General features: G+C 40.6%; 1 protein-coding gene and 1 pseudogene across 1 annotated transcript in view; both read right to left on the minus strand.

The window, feature by feature from the left end:
• Positions 1–1,783: 1,783 nt before the first annotated feature.
• LOC119528700 lies at positions 1,784–2,240 on the minus strand (annotated as a pseudogene).
• A 1,924-nt stretch (positions 2,241–4,164) lies between these two features.
• The window catches only part of TMEM150C (transmembrane protein 150C), a 101,787-nt gene continuing 88,359 nt past the window's right edge, over positions 4,165–17,592 (minus strand). Inside the window, exon 9 of the mRNA XM_037830106.1 lies at positions 4,165–4,806. The gene's annotated coding sequence lies outside the window, so the exon portion shown is untranslated. The remainder of the gene's footprint in view (positions 4,807–17,592) is intronic.

A 17,592-nucleotide genomic window follows, 5' to 3' on the forward strand; every position in this document is an offset into this window, starting at 1 on the left:
TGTGGCTTCCACAAAACTCCCCCCAAATTCCCATTTAATTTCTTATGCTGACCCGCAATGTATCGAAACCATGGTGGGGAAAGTCGCAATGTGGAAGGGATAACTGTTTTCATTTTTATTAATCTTAAAGTGTTTTCTAAATTCCCTTGTGATTTTTTCTTTGATCAATTGGTTGTTTGGGTGTGTTGTTTAATTTCCAAATAATTGTGAATTTTCCAAATTTCCTTCTGTTAATGATTTCTAATTTCATTCTATTGTAGTCATAAAACATACTTTTTATGATTTCTATCTTTTTAAGTTTATTGAGACTTGTTTTGTGGACTACCATGTAGTCTATCCTGGAGAAGGTTCCATGTGCACTTGAGAAGAAATTTTATTCTATGCTTGTGGGGTGGAGTAGTTTATAGATGTCTATTACATCTAGTTGGTTTATAGTGTTGTCTGTTTCCTTGATCTTCTGCCTAGTTATTCTATCTTTTATTGAATGTAGGGTATTGAAATCTCTGTCTATTGTTTTTTCTTTTGTTTGTTGTTTTTGTTTGTCTTAGGCTGATGCTATATCATACTCTAAATCACAATGAACAGACTTGATCAGAAAGATTTTAAATGAGAACAGGATGAAAAATAAACCAAAACAATATATATATATCCATACTTCAAAATGCCCTAAACACTTCCTAATATCAAATGATTATCTCTGCTATTTTTAACTTGAAATTTCTTGTGTACTCCATAAATAATTAAGAAGTGTAAGATGATTTAAGGAAGTTTAGATGCTAGGTGGTAAAATATACTCATCTTAGAAATGCACAATATAAAATACTCCTTTTGGTGACCACAGACTGTAATATACCTTAGGTACTTTATACATTTCTGGTTAAGATCCTTTTGATACTCTCTATATTTTAATGTTAGAACAATTGTGACACATTTGCCTTCCAATGTCATTTAAATTCATTAGTGTATAAATTCTTCAGAGTCCAAGCTGAATAACATTTTGATACTGAGGGTATTTTCAGTTTCTCTAGTAGTATCTAAGCTTGGTCACAACAGCTGCAAACTTTGTCAAAAAATAACCAATTAAAGGAACAATTTATAAATGGTCAAGGGGCTAGTTGAACACAATGCAAATACTTTCCTGATTAAAAACAGGACTTGTACTCTCAAATTTTTTTATATAATACTATTGTAATTTTTAAAGTATGAAATCTGAGTTCTTTCGGTTATGTTATATATATGTACATGGGTCGATTTCTTACTCCAAGGTTGTAGTGAATTTACTTTTAGCCGCAAGGTTCTGAGTAGTTGGGCCTTTGCTTTTCACAATGTGGTTCTCTGTACCTTGAACAACCACTTCTCCCAATGAGATAGGAGTCCCTCTTATATGACAGTTTGTGCTAATTCCATCATAACATCATTGTATTTTAATTACCTGTTTATCAGCCTCCCATTCGACATGGAGCTCCTTGAGTGCTGGGGCTGTCATGTTCACCTTGCCTTGAGGAATGCCTGGTACCTGTAGGTACCACATTATTAGCTAAATGAATGATGAATAATACTTCTATTCAAATGGTGTAAGTACATTTATCCATAATTAATAATTAACTTCCAAATAGCCTAAAATAGCCTGTAATCTAATTTAAAATTTTCAAATTTAATATCAGAAGGCTTTATGCTAAGCCTTCTCTTCTTAAAATTACAGCATTGAAGCATTTTATTATAAAAAGTTGGTAATCATATATATAAGCTAACATGAACTTAAAATTTTCATCAGACATTTACTTCATTTTTTAGTGTGAGCTTCTAGTAAATCTTTAGCTTCATTGATTTCGGCTCTAAATAAGGAGATCCTCCCTTGTCTGGGTGCTTTAAGAGCATAATTCATCTAAGAGCATCTCATTTTTCCTTTATTGACTGTTGGGCTTACACCTAGTATTAATGCTGTTGCCTGTTTTGTCATTGTGGGCTCAAACCCACCTCTGTAATAGCCACCGCTGAGGCCTGCAACTCCTGCAGCTGCAACGGTCAGTCCAACTGCTACCATTGTACCGGCCATGGCTCTGGCTCGGCTCCCCTGCCTCCAGCAGAGCACCGTTCATCCCTGCCAGAGGCTGTGGCCGCCAACCCACGCCTCTACCAGAAACTGACCTGCACATCTCCAACAGTTACAAACCGCCCAAGCCTTGGCAAGCCTGGAACAACCCATCTATTATTGTTGAACTGTATTTCTCCTTTCAGTTCTGTTGGTTTCTGCTTCATGTATTTTGGGGCTCTGTTGTTAGGTGAATATATGTTTATAATTAGTATCTCCTTAACAGATTGATCTTTTTATTATTATGCATATAATGTCCTTCATAATATTAATGTCTGTCATAATATTTTTTGGCTGCAAGCCATTCCAGGTGTCTTTTTGGTTACTGTTTGCATGGAATGTCTTTTTCTATCTTTTTACTCTCAAACTATTTGTGTCTTTGAAACTAGAGTGTGTTTCTTGTAGAAAGCATGTAGTTGAATCATTTTATTTTATCCATTGTGCCAATTCCTACCTTTTAACTGCAGAGTTTAATCCACCTAAATTTAATGTAATTACTGATACGGTAGGATTTACATTTGCCATTTTGCTGTATGTTTCTATATGTTATATGTCTTTCTGGTTCCTCAATTCTTCCATCCTCGCTTTCTTTTGTGTTAGTTCTTTCTTGGTGTACCATTTTTAATTCCCTTGCTGTTTCTTTTACTATATATTTTTTAGGTATTTTCTTAGTGGTTGCCCTGGAGATGCCAATTGACATCTTAATTTATAACGATATAGATATGGTTAATACCACCTTAGTTTCAGTAGCATACAAAAACTTTGCTCCTATGTAGCTCTATCTCCTTCCCCCATGTTGTTACGGTCACAAACTACATGTTTATATACTATGTGCTTATCAGCATAGATTTCTAATTATTGATTTATGCAGTTGTTTTAAAAATCAGATAGGAATAAAAAAAAGTTACAAACAAAAATACATTTATACAGTCTTTTATATTTGCTTATGTAGTTACCTTTACCAGTGGTCTTTATTTCTTCATGTGGATTCAAGTTTTGTCAGCCTGAAGAACCTCCTTTAACATTTCTAACAGAGCAGGTCTATTAGAAACAAACTTTCTCAGTGTTTGTTTATCTGGGACTATCTTAATTTCTTCTTCATTTTTGAAGGGTCGTTTTGTTTGATATAGAATTATTGGTTGACAGTTTATTTCTTTCAGCACTTTCAATTTGTCATACTGCAGCCTTCTGTCCTTCATGGTTTCTGATGAGAAATTTAGCTCTTATTGAGGATCCCTGTACGTGACCTGTTGTTTCTCTCTTACTGCATTCAAGAGTCTATCTTTCAGTTACTTAATTGTAATGTGTCTTGGTGTGGATCTCTTGAGTTTATCTCACTTGGCATTCATTGAGCTTCTTGTATGTTGTGCCAGTTTGAAACTGTTATGTACCCCAGGAAAGACTATGTTCTTTAATGCAATCTTGTAGGGGCAGAAATATTATGGGTGGGATATTTTGATTAGGTTGTTTCCATGGAGATATGACCCACTCAACTGTGGGTTAGAACTTTTGATTAGATTATTTCCATGGAGGTGTGACTCCCACCCATTCAAGGTGGTCTTAATTGGTTTACTGTTGTCCTCTATGAGAAGATAAAAGGCAGAGGCATTTTGAAGAGAGATTCAGAGAGATGCTTGGAGATGCAGACAAAAAGATGTTTGGAGATGCTAAGCTAAGAGGTGAACCCCAGAGTTTGCCCCAGAGAAGCTAAGAAAGGACCCCTAGATGCATAGAGAGAAATGCCCTGGGAGAACAAGCAAGGATGCACAGGACCTGAGAGAGAGAAGCTAAGAGAGACAGAGGCCCAGAGACATTTTGAAGAAAGCCATTTTGAAACCAGAATCCAGACTCCAGCCACGTGCCTTCCCAGCTGACAGAGCTGTTCTGGACACCATCAGCAGTTCCTTCAGTGAAGGTATTGTCTTGTTGATTCCTTAGTTTGGATATTTTTATGGCCTTAAAACTGTAAATTTGTAACTTAATAAATCCCTTTTATAAAAGCCATCCATTCCTAGTATTTTGCTTAACGGCAGCTTTAGGAAACCAGAACAGATGTGTAGATCACTTTTCATGAAATTTGGGAAGTTTTTGGCCATTCTTTAAATATTCTTGTTGTCCCATTCTTTCTTTCCCCCCTTCTGGGACTCCCATTATGTTTGTACACTTGGTGGTTTACTACAGGTCTGTTCATTTTCCTTCATTCTTTTTCTTTCTGTTTGTCAGACTGGATAATCTCAATTAATCTTGCTGATTATTTCCTCTGCCTGCTCAAACCTGCTGCTGTGGTCCTCTAGTGAATTTTTCATTTCTGTTATGCTTTTTAACTGTAGTTTCCTTTACCTCTTCAAACATATTTAAACTAGTTATTTGAAGTCTTTGTCTAGTAAGCAAGTCCAATGTCTGGGATTACTCCGAGAGACTTTCTATTAATTGCGTTTTTCCCTTTGTATGGACCATAATCTCATTTCTTTGTATGCTTCATAATATTTTTCCTTGAAAATTGGGCATTTTGAATGTCATAATGTGGCAACTCTGGAAATCAGATTCTTTCCTCCACAGGTTTGTTTATGCTGCTTGCTTGTAGTAATAGTTTGTTTAGCAACTTTTCTGAACTAATTTTGTAAAGTCTGTATTCTTTGTCATGTGGCCACTGAAGCATCTCTTCCATTTGTATATAGGTCAGCCAGTGATTGGACAGAGATTTTCTTATACTCCTGGAACCAAAAAAAAAAAAAAAAAAAAAAAATTACATGTCTTTGTAGGTGCACTCTGTTTATGTGTTGGGGCATACCTTCAACATTCAGCCAGGCGGTTTACAACTCTGCCTTAGCCTTCACTGTCTGCTTGAGAAGAGCATGAAGGTCACCTGGGCATGAGAGCTTAGGCGCTTCTTGGATCTTTACAGGGTTTGCTCATAGCTCTTGTCATGTGCATGGCCTCCCAAGTCCCAGGAATACATCAGAGCTTTTCAAAGCCCTTATTCTCCAAAGCATTTCATTCCCCATCTTTTCCTCCCAAGTTTTTTGCTTCATCTATATTTTGCCTCAACTCTTATCCATTACCCCTTGTGCCAGTTTGAATGTATTATGTCCCCTCAAACACCATTATCTTTGATGTAATCTTGTGTGGGCAGACCTATCAGTGTTAATTAGATTGTAATTCTTTGAATGTTTCCATGGAATGTGCCCCACCCAACTGTGGGTGATAACTTTGATGGGATAGTTTCCATGGATGTGTGGCCCCACCCATTCAGGGTGGGCCTTGATCAGTGGAGCCATATAAATGGGCTGACAAACAGAAGGAACTCAGTGCATCTGTGAGTGACATTTTGAAGAGGAGCTACAGCCAAGAGGGACACTTTGAAGAAAGCACAGGAGCTGCAGATGAGAGACATTTTGAAGATGGCCATTGGAAGCAGACTTTTGCTCCAGAGAAGCTAAGAGAGGACAAGTACCCCAAGTGCAACTAAGAGTGACATTTTTTGAGGAACTGCAGCCTAGAGAGGAACGTTCTGGGAGAAAGCCATTTTGGAACCAGAACTTGGGAGCAGATGCCAGCCTCGTGCCTTCCCAGCTAACAGAGGTTTTCCAGATGCCACTGGCCATACGCCAGTGAAGGTACCTGATTGCTCATGTGTTACCTTGGACACTTTATGGCCTTAAGACTGCAGCTGTGTAACCAAATAAACATCCTTTTATAAAAGCCAATCCATCTCTGGTGTTTTGCATTCTGGCAGCATTAGCAAACTAGAATAGATTTTGGTACTGGAAGTGGGGTGCTTTTGCTGCTGAGCTTGCAAATACCAAACATGTTGTAACAGCTTTCTAAATGGATAAGGGGGAGATTCTGGAAGAACTATGAGTAGCTTGATAGAAAAGGCCTAAACTGCTTTGAAGAGACTGTTTGTGGAAATGTGGACTCTAAAGATACTTCTGATGAGGCCTTGAGGAGAAATGATAAATGTGTTGTTGTGAACTGGAAGAAAGGTGATCCTTGTTTTAAAGTTGCAGAGAATTTGGCAAATTTGAGTCCTGGTGTTGGATGGAAGGAAGAATTTGAAAGTGACAACCTTGAATATTTAGTTGATAAGATCTCCAAGCAAAATATAGAAGTACCCTGACTTCTCCTTGCAGCTTATAGTAAAATGCGAGCGGAGAGAGATAAACTTAGAACTGAACTCTTGGTTCAAAGAAACCAGAAGCTGATGGCTTGGAAAATTACAGGCTTCCAGGGGGTGGAATCCCAGAAGCTACAGCCCAACATAAGGACGTAAACAAACATGGAACCCAGCCACAATTTCAGTACAAGCCAAGATTGGAAAAGGAGTTAAGCAGAAAGGATTTGTGGAAAGTCCTATTGTCTGATGGCTTTGACCCCTGTGTGCTTCATGCGAAGCCAACAGAATTTTTGCAAGATCTTTATAGACAGAGATGCTGCCGGTCTGGACTGGAGGAGACAGACAAGGAACAAATCGAAGGAAAAATTTCTCCAAAGACAGAGCCATGGAGGTTGAGGTCTTGAGTCAAGAGGTCTTGGGCTGGGAGAACAGAGTGGCCCATACGCATGGCAAGGGTGAGTTTGCCCTGGAGGTTGAGGGTGGGCCTTCCGCCTCAATGCTCAGGAAATGTTCTGCCACCCCAAGCCACAAAGAGGGTGGAGCACTTTCCCAGGGAATTGGGGAGAGCCTGGCCGCCACCACTGTTCTGAAGGGGTTGAGCTTGTGCCCCAGAGATGGAAGGGAATCTGGGAGCTGCCCCGATGTTTGAGGAGGGTGGGGCCGAAAAGGTTGTCTCCCCAGTGTGTGGATATTTTGGAGAACTCACCCAAGCGTTTGGAAAGGAAAGGGCTGCTGAAAAGGCTCTTAGGACCGGTTAGACTCCCACTCTCTCAAGCCCCAAGGATGCAACATCATTCTGTAAATGACTCTCAGACTTTGAAATCTAATGGAGTTTGTCCTGCAGGTTTTAGGAACTGTTTTGGTCCTTTTAACCCTGTTTTCCTTACTCTTTCTCCTTATGGCAATGGGAATGTTTATCCTATGAATGTCCCTCCTTTGTATATTGGAAGCACATAACTTGTTCTAAGTTCACAAATCCACAGCTAAAGGAAAATTATGCCTTAGGATTGACCATGCCTATAATTGATTTTGATGAGATCTTGTAGTTAACTATTGTTACTGAAATGATTTAAGTTTCTGTGATATTGTTGTGGGATGAGTGCATTTTGTATATGGAAAGATAATGTCATTTTGGGGTCCAGGGGGTGGAATGTGCCAGTTTGAATGTATTATGTCCCCTCAAACGCCATTATCTTTGATGTAATCTTGTGTAGGCAGACCTATCAGTGTTAATTAGATTGTAATTCTTTGAGTGTTTCCATGGAATGTGCCCCACCCAACTGTAGGTGATAATTCTGATGGGATAGTTTCCATGGAGGTGTGGCCTCACCCATTCAGGGTGGGCCTTGATCAGTGGAGCCATATAAAAGGGCTGACAAACAGAAGGAACTCAGTGCAGCTGAGAGTGACCTTTTGAAGAGAAGCTACAGCCAAGAGGGATGCTTTGAAGAAAGCACAGGAGCTGCAGATGAGAGAGTTTGAAGACGGCCGTTGAAAGCAGACTCTTGCTCCAGAGAAGCTAAGAGAGGACAAATATCCCAAGTGCAACTAAGAGTGACATTTTTGAGGAACTGCAGCCTAGAGAAGAACATCCTGGGAGAAAGCCATTTTGAAACCAGAACTTTGGAGCAGATGCCAACCATGTGCCTTCCCAGCTAACAGAGGTTTTCCGGACACCACTGGCTATCCTCCAGTGAAGGTACCTGATTGCTCATGTGTTACCTTGGACACTTTATGGCCTTAAGACTGCAGCTGTGTAACCAAATAAACATCCTTTTATAAAAGCCAATCCATCTCTGGTGTTTTGCATTCTGGCAGCATTAGCAAACTAGAACACCCCTTGTAGCTGGGCCAATATATTTGCCTTTAAATATTTCCGACAAATAACCCTGGGTGGCTGCTTCAGCACTGGGAGTTCCTAATTAGGTGAGGTAAAAGCAAGCCCTTTGAGCAAGTCCTCTAGGGAAACATCAGACAGGTAAAAACAAATAACCACCAATCTTTGCAAATGAGGCCCATTGTTTTACCTCTTCCCATACTGAACCTGTGCTGGGAATGTGGGCTGTTATCTTCAAAGCCACTGCCCTAACTGGGGAGCAGGGGGGGATGAGGGAGACTGAAAATTCCACAAAGCTCTCTGTTCTTACTGACAGCCAGTTTTTCTTAAGTCAGTTTTTCTTGATTCTAGTTGCTGCAACTTTTGATTAGATTCCAGAGTTCTGAAAAAGCTGATTCTGATAGTTTTTGTCAATTATTAATTGCTTTTATGGAAGGACAGACTTTAAGAGTTCCTTATGCTACCATGTTTACTGATGTTAACCCACAGGCTCTTTTTACAATGTGACTTTGACACGCCTCCCATCAAGAGGTGAGGTCTGTCTCCTCCCTTTGAATCTGGATGGGGGCTTATGACTGTTCCAACCAAAAGAGGACAACAGAGGTGATGCTTTGTGATTTTCCAGGCTAGGTTATGAATAGGATACAGCTTCTGCCTGGCTCTCTTATTTGGAGGTTGGGGGCTGTTCTGGTTTGCTAAAGCTGCCAAAATGCAATACACCAGAAATGTATTGGCTTTTTCAGTAGGAATTTATTAGGTTGAAAATGTACAGTTCTAAGGCCATGAGAATGTCCAAACTGAGGCATCAAGAGGTAGATACCTTTTCAGAGGAAAGGCCAATGGCATCTGGGGTTCCTCTGTCACATGGGAAGGCACATGGCTGGCTCTGCTGAACCTTCTCTGTCAGGTTTAGCTTCTAGTTCAGTGGCTTTCTCCAAAATGTCTCTGGGCTTCTATCTCAGCTCCTGTGGATCCTTGCTTGCTTCTCCTAGGGGGGTTCCTGTCCAAGCATCTCTGCACTTCTCTCTTAGCTTCTCCTGGTGGCAAACTCTAGGCTTCATCTCTTAGCTTAGCATCTCCAAATGTCTTTCTGCATCTCCAAGCATCTTGGTCTGTGTTGGCTCTGAGCTCTCTCTCTCTTCCTGAGCTCTCTTAAGAACTCCAGTAAACTAATTAAGACCCTCCTTGAATAGGTGGGGTCACAACTCCAGGGAAATAATCTAATAAAAAATGTCCCACCCACAATCAGGTGGGTCACATCTCCATGAAAACAACCTAATCAAAAGATCTCACCCACAATAGGTCTGCTCCCACAAGAGTGAATTAAAAAAACATAGTCTTCTATGGGGTATATAACAGATTCAAACCAGCATAGGGACCATTCGCTCTGGCAAAGCAGCTGTGAGGGAGCTCAGACCAGCCCATGTGGAGGGACTGGCTGGATAGACCCACATGAAGGGAAATAGGTCTCCAGCCATAGCCAGCCTCAACTGCCAGACCAGTGAGTGAACTAGCCTTCAGGTGATTCCAGCTGCCCGTCTTCAAGTCTTCCAGCTGAGGCTCCAAACATGGGGCACCAATAAGCTGTCCATGCTATGCCCTGTCCGAATTCCTGGCCCACAGAATCCAGAAACATAATAATTGGTTGTTTTATGCCACTACATTTTGTGGTAATGTGTTACACAGCCACTGTAACTGGAACAGTGACCAAGTGAATCAAATGTTACCAAGCAGCAGGCAGGCTTTTTCAGCCCTTTCAACATAGCAGGCCATGAAAGGGCCCGTGCTGGAGCTTACAGTCAGGAACATCAAGATTATCTATCATTCTTCTCCCTCCCTCCAAACTGCTGTGTCTCTTGAGTCTTCCTAGATTTTGTAAGCATCGCCATCTTCTCAATCATCCAAGCTTGAACCTCAGAATGTCATGACTCTCTTCCCCTCCACCCTCCTTACTTTGGCAGCAATTCACACAACTTTTTTTTTATAATGCCTCTTAATTTCACTTTTCTGTTCCCATTCCTAACAGCCTGTGCTTGAGGCTCCAGTATTTGTATTACATCTACAAAATAAAAGGCAGTGGAATAGAAAAAGACCAGTAGTAAGCATAGTGCTTTTAGGTTTTATACTAGAAGAGGGTACTGTTTAAACCTTCCAAGGGCAACTATAACAATTATGTTTATAGATATGATACAGACACCCAGTGTATTTTGAGAAAGCTGCTTCCCTTAGGGCAACGAGAAAAGCAAATCCCTGGGTATTCTCTATGGAATATTTCTAGTCCCTGAATTGACTTTGGTCCTTTGTTTAGTCAACGCCTTTTCCTGTGATTTCTCTTAACTATACCTTGCTACAGATCTAAATTTGGTTTACAAAATCTAAAGATATTAGATGTCATTCTAGTATCAACTGGTAAATAAATCCCTTGGTTCAGCTTTTTATAGAAGTATTCATTGAACTACTTACATCTTTCTTTATCCTGACTCAAACAGCATTTGTGAGGGTAGTTTGTAATTAATTAAATTTAAACATTTGAGTACAACCTTCTATAGTCAGCTCAGTGTCTTCTGTTAAAGAGAAACATGAAATACATTTAAATTTCCTCAATATCTTAGTTTTGAAGCTATATGAGAGGTTATCAGGTGCTGACACAGGATTTGCATAAGGATATTGGGTCCTATTTAGAACTTGGGTATTTGACATGTACTAGTTGCTGAGGAGATCATAAGAAATAACTCTTTTCACAATCTAAAACATTCTCCTTAAGACACTGTTTCTGGGAGAAGCAGGACAATCGCATCCTCTGAAACCTGACCATAATAATAATAAAATATTATTACCATTTTCCTTAAATGCCTTGAACACTAAGCAGATCATATCTAGAAACTAAATCTTTTGTTTGTTTTTAAAGGGACAACTACCAGTCACTCATTTATTTTAAGAATATTTATTAAGCACCTAACTATGCATCAGGTGCTGTTCTGGGTGATAGGCATAGGGAAGACAAAAATCTTGTCCTCATGGAGCTTACTTTCTAGGGGTAGAGAAAATAAAATGGTAACAGAATAGGTAAAGTGAAATGTGTTAAACCATGTATGCATGTCAGAATTTTAACTAATCACAGGTCAATATAAAAATGCTGTAGAGCAAATAAAGCTGGCAAGAGGGATAGGTCATGCTGGGGTGGGCATGGAGTGTTGAAGTTTAGAGAGGCCAGGGAGGCCTAGGTGAGAAGGTAATACTTGAGTAAGTGAAGAAGAGAGACTTAAATATCTGGGGCCAGAAAGTCTCCAGCAGAGGTCTCAGCAAACACAAAGGCCCTGAGGCCACAGCATGCCTGGCTGTGGAGGAACACAAGGAGGCAGAAGGATTAGAACAGAGAGAATGAAAGGGGAAGAGGCAGATCTCATAGGGCATTTTAATAATTGGGATTTGTCTGAGTATAAGGGAAGTCATTCAAGGTTTGAGCAGAGGAGTGATGATCATTTGATTTACCTTTCACAGGACTGTTTTGGTCACTGTGTTAAGGACAAGCTGAAAGGGAGCAAATGGTGAAAGCAGGGAGATCAGATTCGGGGGCTAATACAAAAATCCAGAAGAGATGGTAGTGGCTTAGACCAGATGGTAGCATTGGATTAATTATAGTATATTTTAAAATTAGAGCAGACAGGATTTACTGGCAGTTGTTGGGTGTGAGGGAGAGAGAAGAGATAAGGATTCCTCCAAGGTTTTTTTCATCTGAGCAATTGGAAAGATTAGTTGTCTTTAATTTAGATGAGGATGACTGTAGGAGGAATGGGTTTAAAAGGATAAACTGAGGAGTTTTGGGATGTGCTAAACTTGAGTGCCTATTAGACATCTGTGATGGCTTAAAGCTGCATGTATCTCAGAAAATCATGTTATTAAATTTAACCCATTCCTGTAGGGTGTGGACCCATTTTAAGTAGGACCTTTTGACAAGGCTACTTCAGTTAAGGTGTGACCCATCTCATTCAGGATGGTCTTAATCCTCTTACTGGAGTCTTTTATAAACAGAATACAAAGAGACAGAGAGAGAGAGAGACACCAACCAAGAGAGAGAAAGCCATGGAAGGAAGAAGCTGAAAGCAACAAAACCAGGAAGAGAAGAGAGACCAGCAGACACTGTCATGTGCTTTATCATGTGACAGAGGAGCCACGTATCTGTAGCAGCAGTCTTCAGGAAGAAAGCATCGGCTTGATGATGCCTTCATTTGGACATTTTTCTCAGCCTCAAAACTCTAAGCTAATAAATTCCCATTGTTAAAGTCAACCTATTTTATGGTCTCTGCTTTCAGCAGCCTAGGAAACGAAAATAGATTTTTGTACCAGAAGAGTGGGGTGCTGCTATCGCAAATACCAAAAATGTAGAAACAGCTTTGGAATTGGTTAATGGGTAGAGGCTGGAAGAATTGTGGGGTGCTCAATAAAAAAGGCCTAGATTGCCTCAAAGAGACTACTGGTAGAAATATGGGCATTAAAAGTACTTCTGATGAGGCCTTAGACTGAAATGATGAATATGTTATTCCAAACTGAAAGAAAAGCAACCCTTGTTTTAAAGCACCAGAGAACTTGGCAAAATTGAGTACTGATGTCAGATGGAAGGCAGAATTTGAAAGTGATGAGCTTGGATATTTAGCTAGGGAGATGTCCAAACTAAATGTGGAAAGTGCAGCCTGGTATCTTGCAGCTTGTAGTAAAATGTGAGAGGAGAGATACAAGCTGAGAACTGAACCCCAGGACACAAAGAAACTAAAATTCATGGTGTAGAAAATTCTGAATTTCTGGAAAGCAAATAACCAGAGAATAATGCCCCATTTGAGGGTTTAACTGAACATGGAACCAGTCAGTCATTTTAGCGCAAGTCAGGATTGGAATGCAGTTACCTAGAAAGGATTTCTGGACAGTTCTTTTGTCTGATGGTTTGGACCCCTGGGTACTGTCTGCAAAATCCCTGGGTACTACATGTGACTCCTGGGTACTATATGCAAGATTTTTATGAATGGAACAACTGCCAGCCTAGATTACAAGGCACAGAAATGGGACAGCTTGAAGGAAAAATGATTTCTTTTTTTTTTATTTTATTTTGAAATAAATTCAAAGTTATAGGAACAGTTGCAAAAACAATACAAACCCCATACACAGAACTCCAGCATACCCTGACCCCCCTCCCGATACCCCAATCCACCAACTTTAACATGCTGTCACACCACTATTTCTTTCCCTCCCTCCCTATCATCCATCATCTATTGCTCTGTCTTCTGAACATATGACAGCAAGCTGCACACACATCCTTGAACAAAAACTATAATTCACATATACAATTCCCATGAACAAGAACATTCTTTTATGCAATCCCATTAAATGCAGCTAAGAAATACAAGGGATTCAACATTGATACAGAGCTTACATTGTATATTTCCTTTTTTTTTTCCCCCTTATGTCTCAACTGTGTCCCTTTGAGCCTCCTGTCCTCCATCCTCAGATCCCACCAGGGTCATCCTTGGCATTCAATTGTCATCTATTTAGACTTTTTTATTTCCTCAATTGTGGAAACATATATACAGCCTAAATCTTCCCATTCCACCCCCTCCCTAGCATTCCATTAGTGGGATTAATCACAATTAGAATGTTGTAATGCTATCTCTTTCCCACTATCCATTAGTAGAAATTTCCCTTCACCTCAAACAGCAACCCTATACTCATTTCTTAACTCCCCATTGCCCCTTCCCCCATTTCTCTTAACCCAAATTCTACTTTTCATCTCTATGGTCATATTCTCTGATAATTTCTTTGTGTTTACTGTGGGGCTTAAAATTAAACTCTTAAATCCATAACAATCTTGTTTTTCTTTGATACCACCTTCATTTCAATAGGACACGTAAACTATGTTCCTATACTCCTCCATTCCCCCACCTTTATATAGCTCTTGTAAAAATTATATATTTTACATTGAGTTCAAAACCACTGATTTGTCATTAGAGTTTGTATATTTTATATCATGTAGGAAGTAAATAGTGCAGTTACAATTCAAAAATTATTGACTTCTATTTGTATTCCATTGTGGGTGAAGAATGTGCTTTGAATACATTCAAGTTTTTTTTTTAAATTTATTGAGGCTTATGTCCCAGCTTATGGTCCATTCTGGAGAAAGATCTGTGATCACTAGAAAAAAATGAGTGTCCTGGTGATTTGGGATGTAAGGTTCTATATATGTCTGTTAAAATTCTCTATATGTCTTTCTCTTTTCTTCGTTTTTCTGTCAGTAGGGCTCCCTTTAGTATCTGAAGTAGGGCAGGTCTTTTATTGGCAAACTCTCTCAGCATTTGTTTGTCTGTGAAAAATTTAAGCTCTCCCTCAAATTTGAAGGAGAGTTTTGCTGGATAAAGTATTTTTGGTTGGAAATTTTTCTCTCTCAGAATTTTAAATATGTCATGCCACTGCCTTCTCGCCTCCATGGTGGCCGCTGAGTAGTCACTACTTAGTCTTATGCTGTTTCCTTTGTATGTGGTGAATTGCTTTTCTCTTGCTGCTTTCAGAACTTGCTGCATCTCTTCAGTATTTGAGAGTCTGATCAGAATATATCTCAGAGTGGGTTTATTTGGATTTATTCTATTTGGGGTTCGCTGGGCATTTATGCTTTGTGTATTTATATTGTGTAGAAGGTTGGGGAAGTTTTCCCCAACAATTTCTTTGAATACTCTTTCTAGACCTTTACCCTTCTCTTCCCCTTCTGGGACACCAATGAGTCTTAAGTTTGGTTGTTTCATTTTATCTATTGTATCCCTGAGATCCATTTTGATTTTTTTCTCCATTCTTTCTTTTGTTCTTTCATTTTCTGTTCTGTGGACTTCTAGGACACTGAGTCGTTGTTCAACTTCCTCCAATCTTGTATTATGAGTATCCAGAGTCTTTTAAATTTGGCCAACAGTTTCTTTTATTTCCATAAGATCTTCTATTTTTTTATTTACTCTTGCAATGTCTTCTTTATGCTCTTCTAGGGTCTTCTTTATGTCCCTTATATCCTGTCATGGTCTTCTTCATATCCTTTATATCCTTTGCCATATTTTTGTTCCTAAATTGTAGTTCTTTGATTAATTGTGCCAAGTACTGCGTCTCTTCTGATATTTTGATTTCGGTGTTTGGGATTGGGTTCTCCATATCATCTGGTTTTATCATATGCATTAATATTTTCTGTTGTTTTTGGCCTCTTAGCATTTGCTTTGCTTGATAGGGTTCTTTCAAGTTGTAAAAAGAAAATACCAATCTAATTTTTCAGAAATACAAGTTGGTGGCGTATACTTTCTCTAACCAACCAGCAGATGGCGTCTGCGAGTCACCTATACCCCTCAAGTCAGTTCTCCTCAACTTTGTCCTTGTGGTGTGTGGGGAAATGATTCTTGTGGGGTTCAGTTGGTGAACTCAGTTTGGGTGTGTTGCTGGAGCCATCCACCTTGAATGTGGGGCGTGTGTCTGGGTGGCCAGGGAGGAAGGTCAGCTTTAATATTCAAACCCCCCAGGTGTTCCCAGAGATTCAAGGCTGCTGCAAGAGTCTAAGCCTTCATTTCAGTTCTGCCCCAGACCCTCTCTGTCACTGACCCACAAACCACCAGCATTGATGTAGCGTCCCTGAGTTTTCTGAACAGGTCCCCCTTCTCAGCTGTGATCTTCCAGGACCTCTGCTGAGGGAGGGCTGTGCTATGTCACAAGTGCGTGCCACCCCTCAAGGGAAGCCCTGGGCCTCCGAGCTGTGCAGGGGCGCTCTCAGCCTGATGTAAAGATGGCTGAATGGGGCATCTCAACCCCCCCCTCCTCGCACATTTCTCCTTCCCAGCTCCAGAACTGGCGCGGCTCTGGGCTGTGGGCATGGCCCCGGGCAGGAGTGTCTCCAGCCCACCAGGGAGCCAGCTGCAAGCTGCAGGGTTTCTTTCTCCTTCCGGCTCTCCCCTCCGCTTCCCTAGCCCTGAGGGAATCTGCAGTGGGCTATCCTCCATGCCAGACACTGAGAGGCCAGCTCAGCCCGCTCCTGCCGTGCTTCACTGCGTGGTTCCCACCATCGCAACTGCAGCCACTCCTGGGTTTTTCCCATTTTTTTTTTTAAAGAACCAGTCCGTCTCCAAACACCAACCCCCAGCTTCCCCACATCACAGCGTGACCATGGATCATTCAGCCAGCTTACTCACTCGTTTCAGAATGCAGACTCCCAGTTTCACCAAGTGTACGGCCCCTATGGTTCTAGCAGACCTTGTCCAGCTGGTGCATTGCTGAAAGTGGTATTCTGGGTCACCTTCTGGTTTTTATCTAGTATTTTTCACGGAGGTGTTTTTTTGCCCTGTCTCACCTAGCCGCCATCTTAGGTTCTCCCAAAAAATGATTTCAAAAGCAGAAACATGGGTGCTTGGGTCTGGACCAAGGACATCTTCTCAGGCCAAGAGAGCAAGCCCACCCATGTATGTGAAAAGGGTGAGTATGGCCCAGTACTTGGCCCCATTGTTCAGGAAGAGTGTTACTACCCCCATTTTCTCAGATGCCTGGGGGATTGTGGAAAGTTTGGCTGCCACCTCAATGCTTGACAAGGGTGGAATCTTCACTCCAGTATTTGGTGATTGCAGCATCCCAGTGTTCAGGGAGAGAACAGAGCTGCTGAACAAGAACTTGGAAAGGGTGTGGCTGCTGCTCCATCATCCCTGGAGGGCAAAACATCATTCCCTAGATGACTCTCAGATCCTGAAATCTAATGGAGTATGCCCTGCAGGATTTTGGAATTGTTTGTGACCCGTGACCTCTGTTTTCCTTCCAATTCCTCCCTTCTGGAATGGAAATGTTTATCTTAGGCCTGTCCCTTCTTTGTATGTTGGAAGCAGACAAGTTGTTTTCTAAGTTTCACAGGTTCACAGGTGGAGGGGAATTATGCCCAAGGACAGACCACACCTATAAACCAATTTTGATGAGACTTTATATTTAATTTTGTTACTGAAATGATTTAAGGCTTTTGGGATATAATGATGGAATGAATGTATTTTGCATATGGAGAGAACATGTCTTTTTGGGGTTCAGATGGTGGAGTGTGGTGGTTTGAAGCTGTATGTACTACAGAAAATCATGTTCTTAAATTTAGTCCATTCCTGTAGGGTGTGGACCCATTTTAAGTAGGACCTTTTGATAAGGCTACTTCAGTTAAGGTGTGACCCACCTTATTCAGGATGGGCCTTAATACTCTTACTGGAGTCCTTTATAAACAGCAAGAATACAGAGAGAGAGAGAAAAAAGCCATGGAAGCAAGAAGCTGAAAGCAACAAAACAGAGAAGAGAAGGAAGAGACCAGCAGACATTGCCATGTGCCTTGCCATGTGGCCAAGAAGTCAAGGATGGCCAGCAGATGGTCTTCAGGAAGAAAGCATTGCCTTGATGATGCCTTGATTTGGACATATTTCTCAGCCTCAAAACTTAAGCTAATAAATTCCCATTGTTAAGCCAACATGTTTAATGGTATTTGCTTTCACCAGCCTAGGAAATTAAAACAACATCCAA

The sequence above is a fragment of the Choloepus didactylus genome, chromosome 3 (genome assembly GCF_015220235.1).
Source record: "Choloepus didactylus isolate mChoDid1 chromosome 3, mChoDid1.pri, whole genome shotgun sequence".
Taxonomy (NCBI): domain Eukaryota; kingdom Metazoa; phylum Chordata; class Mammalia; order Pilosa; family Megalonychidae; genus Choloepus; species Choloepus didactylus.